Here is an 8,346-nt window from a genome sequence, read left to right as displayed (position 1 = left end):
AAAGAAAAAAAAAGTAATAGAAAAAATGCAAAGTTATAATACTGTACGATTAATAGAAAGCAGCCTAATTGTTTTCCCTGGCAGGGGGGAAAAAACAATTAACAGCATGTCTATGCAAAATGGGGAGCCAACATCTGCCTGCTGGTTACTTACTAAGACAAAAGGCCTGAGTTATCCACAATACACAAGAGATTGTTCTTCCTGCTTAGTTCCTGGTTCAGCATCTCCTACATCAGGGGCCAGTGAACTTTTTCAGCAGGGGGCCGGTTGACTGTCCCTCAGACCTTGTGGGGGGCTGGACTATATTTTGGGGAAAATAATGAACAAATTTCACCTGCCTGCAAAGAGGCCTGAAGATGCTTCGCTTTACCTGTCCCAGTTGTTGTCCCAGTAGCCACGGTTGAGCTTCTCCAGCCAGCCAAGGGCCGTGGCAGGGGAGTAGGCTGTGTTGGCTGGCGAAGACGGAAGCAGCAGCCCCGGCGGAGGAGCCGCGGACGGAGGTAGGGGAACATTGCCGGATCTTTTACCCACCACCTGCTGCTGCTTCCTGAGAGGCACTGCAGAGAAGAAGGCCGAGCTGCCCACCAACCCGCAAGTCGCAGCCACAGCCACCGCAATGACCCACCTGAACGCCATGGGAGGAATGAAGGAGGGAGGGTGGGAGGGAGACGGGCGACGACAAAGAAACTGCACAAGGAAGCGGCGCAGAAAAGGGGTGCAGAGAAGGAAGGGGGTGGACTGAGGGAGAGGGAGGAGGAACAGGAGGAAAACGCATCAGCAGCCAGCGTCACACAGTGGTACCCTGCTGAGGCAGGCGGGCGGGCGAGCCGACTCCCACCGTCAACAGCGCCCGGCGTGGGACAAGATTGCTCTGTCCCTGAGAAGAAAAGCGCTGCCATGTGAGGGAAAGGGAGGGAGAGGAAAGAACGTGCGCACTGGCGGTCCACACGGCGATTCCCGGACCCTCCGCGGGCTGGATCTAGAAGGCAGTTGGGTCTGATCTGGCCCGCAGCCCTTAGTTTGCCGACCCCTGCGCGATAGGAATTTTGAGGTCTTAGATATATGGTAATGTTCTTAAGCGTACCAACCAAGCACGTCCATAGATCAGCACAGGAAGACCGACCTGGAACCATTTTGATTCCTAAACTGAGCAAATCTTTTCTCTGCAAGGTCAAAGTGGGAAACCTCCCATTGTCTCTTTCCTCACAAATCCTGTCTTAAGGGCACATTTAAGATATGAATTGGGACGCGGGTGGCGCTGTGGGTAAAACCACAGTGCCTAGGACTTGCCAATCGCATGGTTGGCGGTTCGAATCCCCGCGGCGGGGTGAGCTCCCGTCTTTCGGTCCCAGCTCCTGCCCACCTAGCAGTTTGAAAGCACCCCTAAGTGCAAGTAGATAAATAGGTACCGCTTTATAGCGGGAAGGTAACGGCGTTTCCATGTGCTGCGCTGGTGCTGGCTCGCCAGAGCAGCTTCGTCACGCTGGCCACGTGACCCGGAAGTGTCTGCGGACAGCGTTGGCCCCTGGCCTCTTAAGTGAGATGGGCGCACAACCCTAGAGTTGGACACGACTGGCCCGTACGGGCAGGGGTACCTTTACCTTTTTAAGATATGAATAGAGTGAGAGCCTGTGACCTGGCCCAGGAACTAAGTATTTATCGTTACAAAAGACTGGCTAGGCTCCCCAGGAAATCCAACCAAGTAACCTGCCAGACAGGGGGAAAACAAACATTCAAATTTCTGTTTTAGGCTGCCTTTTTTGTGATGTAGGTATGATGTATCTGAGGGTGGTCTTGATCTACAGGGTGGCAATTTCAAAAGTCTTTATAAGGCCTTGCGCGCCATTTTTCTGGGTTCCTCTTCCTCTCCTGCAGGTGAGGGGAGCACCCTGTTGCAACAGTTCAATAAAGATCAAGCTTACTAGCTGTTTTGCTTCTCAATATTCTCTGGTTGGCCTCTGTTATCTTCTCCTACCAATAGGGAACCTATGTAAGGACTCTATGTGGGCTCTTGGATACCCCATAAGGGAAAAGGGCAATTTTTGTTTACAACACATGTCCTACATTAAACAAAACCCACCCCACCCCATCCCCTGGCCCTGCTTAAACATGACTATATTTCATTGCATGCAAGACTAGGAGACCTCTCATTCTGAACTGGGGAAAGGTTCAAAGAGCTTCTCTCTACGATTTGCAGCTCCTGATATACTGTAAAACAAACTCAAATGGAAAAGCCCAGATTGTAAAAGCACAAATTATTTACATGTTCCTGGGTGAAGTAAAAGGTCTTTGCCTGGTGCTGAAAACACCATAAAGGGGTTGCAAGGGAAACAACTCCATAACTGGTGTGCCAACACCAATAAGGCCCTCTCTCAAGCCGACAGCAGCACTCAGAGCAGGCCCTCTGATTAGGATCTGGAGAACCAGGCAGTTTATATGTAGGTGGAGGTGAAATTCCAGGTCACCTGCTTCCAGCTCATTAAGGGCTTTCAAGGTTAAAACCATCACCTTAAACTAGGCCCAGAAATAAACAGGGAATCAGTGCAACTGACAAAGCACGGTAGCAATTTTATTGCTTTTTCTTTTTCCATTTGGTAGGCTCTGCAAACTAACGTTTTCCTTAGGGGTCTTATCTCATTCATGCTGGTGGCAGCTTGATTAGAAACAGAACGAAAGTAGGAACTGGCAGCAGGCTGCACGTTTGAGAGCTAGTTCTCAGAGATTTGGCACCCCATCCGCCTGAGATCAGGGGCGTGGATAACCAAGATTCACCCCAAGCCCAGACTACGTGGCTTCCATTCTTGACTTATCTAAATAAGGACTTTGTTCCTATCTGCCTGCCTGCCGCTCGTGCCTCCTCTTCAAAACACTCTCTCTTTAGAATTGATTTGTACAGCACAGAAACAATCCGCCTGAAGTGCCATCCTGGATATTTGACAATTGCATGACAGCTGTAATTATTCAGTGTTAATGTCACAATATTTCAATATTGGAGTTCCTGGGTTTTTGTTATATTGCTCATAATGAGCTGTTCAAACATGACAGGTGAGATCTAATGTGTCCATCCCTCAGCAGGGCAGATGCTGTTGGCAAAGCAGATTCTCCCCCAGAAATGCGGTCTGGAGGGTTGAGAAGTCCATACCCTCCAATATTATTCCTCCAATGAAAATAAAGGTAAAGGAACCCCTGACCATTATGACTTGCCTTGGGACATTGTGATGAAGAGTAGGTGATGAAGAGTAGTAAAAGGTAAAGGGATCCTGACCATTAGGTTCAGTCGTGACCGGCTCTGGGGTTGCGGCGCTCATCTCGCTTTATTGGCCGAGGGAGCCAGCGTACAGCTTCCGGGTCATGTAGCCAGCATGACTAAGCCGCTTCTGGCGAACCAGAGCAGCGCATGGAAATGCCATTTACCTTCCCACCGGAGTGGTACCTATTTATCTGCTTGCACTTTTTTGCTTTCAAACTGCTAGGTTGGCAGGAGCAGGGACCGAGCAATGGGAGCTCACCCCCTCGTGGGGATTCGAACCGCCGACCTTCTGATCGGCAAGCCCTAGGCTTTGTGGTTTAACCCACAGCGCCACCCGCGTCCATACTCTCCAATATTATTTCTCCAATGAAAATGAGGCGTCTTATTCCTCCTCCTCCTCCTCCTCCTCCTCCTCCTCCTCCTCCTCCTCCTCCTCTTCCTCCTCCTCCTTTCCCCATCCATCTGAGTGGGTTGTTCCAGCCACTCTGGGCAGCTTCCAACATATATAAAAACAAAATACAACATTAACCTTTAAAATAATTTCCCTTCTAAAAGTTGTATAGTTACTTACCATCTTGGTTCTGGAGTCACATAACTCCATACCCTCCGACATTTCTCTTATGAAAATAGGGACATCCTAAGGAAAAGCAGGACATTCTGGGATTAAATCAGAAACCAGCACAACTTCTATAAATCCAGGACTGTCCCTGGAAAATAGGGACACTTGGAGGGTTTGGGAGTCCTCTGAAACAGATTTGGAGTGGGGGCTGCAGAAGAAGAAGAAGGGAGAGGAAAGGATGTCCCATTGTAGGAGTGGAAGTCCACTCTTAATATATTGGATGTCACCTCTCTGGTTGGATCTAGACAGTAAAATTTTTCACATGTTCCATTCAGTGGGTGTACCATCCATATCCATGTGTACACAAATAGCTGAGCTTTGCACTTGTACAGTCATTCCCAGGTCACGTTCAGCGAGTGTAACGTCTGTACCCCTGTGCACAATCGTTAAGCTCTGTATATCAACAAGGGTGGACTCTTTCACACAAACCCTTTTACACGGGTTGGGATACTTTGCACCTGTGCTCAGTGCAGCATGTGAACAAGCCTTTCGTCCATATTTAGTGTAAGACCATTGAAACTATGTAGAAGGGACTGTGCCACTTCAGTCTATAAGGGGGGTTATTGTGATTTTAAGAAAAACAAAAACCTAGCATTTCAGGGGGAGATTTTCTAGTTGAGCCGGCTTCCGATATACAAGGAAACAAGCAAAAACAAGCAAACCACGGGGGAACATTCAACACCTCACCACACACCTGAAGTCTGAAGTGGTACAGTCACCTCTTATCATCAGAACATCCTCACATCCACCAACATGTCACAGGGTAAAACAGGGTCGCATTTTGTACCTAAGTGCCATTATTCTTACACCAAGGTTCGCTGCTCAAGCTCCTCCCACCCCAGTTGCAAATCTTCTCTGCCTGATGTAGGGTGCGTTCTTAGGTGCCAACTCCCTGAGGCGCTGGGTGCCCGAGCACCCACAACATTCCCCATGAATTAGCACCCACAAATTTCAGCCCCAGGAAACCACAGTTGCTGGGCCAAGTTGGAACTCCTGGATGCATTCATTTAATCTGCAATAGTCTGCACTGACGCAGCTTCTGAAAAGAGAGTGTTAGTCAGCATGCTGCAAGCGTGTGAGCAACTCTCTCTCTGTGTCTGTCTGTCTCTGTAGGGCCAGCCCACACATGAGACCAAGTGAGGCAATGGCCTCAGGCGGCAGGATCCCCAGAGGCAGCACATCCTGATGTTGTTTTTCCTCCCCCTTCCTTATTCCTTCACTCATCCCTTCTTCCCTTGCAGGGAGGGATAAGCCATTTGGGAGGGGGGTTTGCCTCTGGTGCCAAAATGTACTGGTGTGTGTGGGAATGCACTCGTGACTGCATGTAGGTGAGCCACACTGGCGTAAAAGTGAGAAGGGGAGCCGTCTGGGCTTGGGGGGCCCCTGCAATATTTCCTCGGGCTCCAGCACATCCTTGTGGGCCTGACAGGCAGGGGCTGCGTCTTCATAAAAGCAGCAAGCGGAGATTTCCTTAAATGACTTCCTTGGCGCACGTACACCTACCTGTGCTTGACAATCCATCTGTATCTGGTAAGTTATGCAGCCGCAGAGCCATATAACGCTCAGGATATAATAAGAGAAGTCGCGAGGAAGTGGCAGAAGACGTCCCCAGATCCTCCCGAGATGGAGCAGCTCTGCTAGTAAATTGGTTTAGTTTTCCTAGGGCATCCTGCGAGCTCCACAGCCTGCCTGTCACCATCCAGGGTCATTACTGTGGCAGCAGAAAGCGGTACATTACAGCCTGCACCAGAAATAAAGCCAAGGTTAACTTGCCTGTGATCTGAATGCAAAAGATGCAGGGGCCGGGGCTGAGAGGAAGCTGCGCCAGGCATTCGCTTGCAGGAACAAAGCCCGTCCCTTTTGTCCAAATAGAACACGCCGTGTCCATAGCACAAGAGGCGATGCAAAGTTAGGGGTCCGTTAATAACTTATTCATTTATTAGACAACATATTCTTCGCCCTTCCAGCTTCAGAAATGCTCGATGCAGCAACCGATGGATAGAACACCCACAGACACAATCGAACAGCAATCCCTCAACCTAACCTACACGGTCGGGTTGTTGTGGGGATAAACCAGGGAGAGGGAGAACCATAAAAAGCACCTTGGGCTTTTTGGAGGAAAAGTAGTGTCAGCGAACTGCCATCAGAGGCTAGAGGAGAGGTAAGACGCTCCAATGATGCAGGGGAGGGAACTAGCAAGGAGAGAGAGAGAGCTTCCGCTGGGGAAGGAAATCCAGGGGACACCAGGGAGGAAGGAGAGGCGGAGAGTACTGCGGAGAGGAGGCTCCGAGACTCTTCCAGTGAAGTCAGCGGAGAGAGCACAGGACCTCCGCTTGGCACGCCCACGCTGTGCAGAAGGCTTCCGCACAGAGAATCTAGGAGGAGACTGGGCGTCAAAGAATTTCTATGTTGGAAGAAGTTTAGGAGACGCCCACTCACGGATTCTGCCAGTGACTAAGACAGTCGCGTTGTAAGGGCTGTCAAACCAGGGAAAGGTGTAGCTATATGACTAGCTTGGAGCAGTTTGCAGTTTACGCACAAGCAACCCCAATTCCCATTACAAGTAGAATACCAAGGAACAGTTGAGGGAGTTGGGCATGTGATGGTCTGAGAGGAGATATAGATTCAGGTAGGTAGCCATGTTGCTCTGACGCAGTCGAAATAAAAATTAAAAAATTGTCCAGTAGCACCCTATAGACCAACTAAGTTTGTTCTGGTACAAGCTTTCATGTGCATGCATACCTGAAGAATTCAGAAGGTATCTGAAGAAGTGTGCATGCACACGAAATCTTATACCAGAACAAACTTAGTTGGTCTATAAGGTGCTACTGGACAATTGTTTATATTTTTATTTTGAGAGGAGATGTGATAAGCATCTTCAGATATCTCGAGGGCTGTCATATGCAAGATGGAGGAAGAAGGTTTCTCCTGCTCCAGAGGCTAAGACCCGATCCAAGGGATTCAAGTTGCAAGAAATGAGATTCCAGCTCAATATAAGGAAGAACTTAATAGCTGAGAGTAGAATGGTCTCCGGTTCTCCTTCCTTGGAGGTTCTTAAGCAGAGGTTGGATGGCCGTCTGTCATGGGTGCCTTAGCCGAGATTCCTGCATGCAGGAATGGTTGGAGTTGGATGATTCCAACTCTAAGATTCTATGATTCCATAAGTATCATAATAAATAAAAAGGATGCACCAACAGCAGAATATATATAAATGCAAAGATGCATATCAACAAACAAGCACGGCAAGTAAATCAAAGGTTTGTTAGAAAAGAACAGTCGTCCGTAGGCGATGCTGGAACAGGGGCTGCAGGGGTGACAAGAATATGTCCTGGTATGGAAAGCTGGAGAAAATGTTCTCTGCATGAGGGCAGCCTTCTGGGGACCTCATGCCAGTGGTGGTTGGAGGTGTGTGTGTGTGTGTGTGGGATGGAGTCGGCAGATCAACAAATAAAAATTTTACCTTTGTGCCATAGGCTAGTTTCTACACACAGCCGCATGTCGTTCTCAGTCCTCCATCCAGTCAAACAGCAGACATGATGGGAGTGCAAGGATGCATTCTGGCTAGGCCAAAATGCCCAGGTCTCCGTGTGTATTTGTGTGGGTTCTTAGTGCTTCCTTGAGCACAACGTATTTATTCCTGTCTGGAGAGGACAACTGTAAGTGGCGGCGGCAGCTGGTACTGTGTAATGAAGACACAAACGGCCTGCTCTGCAAGGCAGTTGTGCAAGGAATGGCACGGGAGGCTCTCCAGGGCTTCCCCCTTTTGTCACAGGCATCTCTGCTGCAACCTCTCTTGCTGGGGCGAAAGAGCCCTTGGTCTTATTGGAGGGAGGGTTTGCATAGAATTGATGCTATTAAAAAAACGAAGGACTCACCAGTGTCTGAAGTCAAGTCAAGTAACCTTTATTGGCATCACATAAGAACATTCAGAATACATTCAGAATAGATAGGCCAGTGCGATCTCGACGCCACCCCAATGACACAGTCACCCGCCAAAGGGCAGAAGAGGCGAGCAATCTGCCTCATCTCTGTGGGTTTCCAGCAAGGGCAGGATCCTGTAGTGTAGTTTGGCGACAAAAAATCAAATAGAGGAACTTAGCTACTGTCTTGGTGAGCTCCTGGTCTCTCCCCTGTAATAAGAAAAGCATAACCCCCGTCTCTGGTTTCCATGTTGGAATACATAGATGGTCTAGAAATTGTTGGCGGAGATCATCATACATTTTCCAGTGTCTTAATATTGGGGGAGATTTGACTGTGACCACACAAGGATTTATTTGCCATTCCTGCCCCCCAGCTGTCTTGGCTCCATGCTGTGTCTGTATTATTTATTAATCCTAACTAAACCATCTTCTTAGCTCAGTTGGTTAGAGTGTGGTGGTGCTCAGAACATCAAGGTTGCAGGTTCGATCCCCACATGGGATATTTCTGCATTACAGGGCATTGACTTGATGATTCTCAGAGTCCCTTCTGACTCTAC

This window comes from Podarcis liolepis (assembly GCF_965112155.1).
Source record: "Podarcis liolepis genome assembly, chromosome: 1".
NCBI classification, from domain to species: domain Eukaryota; kingdom Metazoa; phylum Chordata; class Lepidosauria; order Squamata; family Lacertidae; genus Podarcis; species Podarcis liolepis.
Note: the sequence above shows the minus strand (reverse complement) of the source record.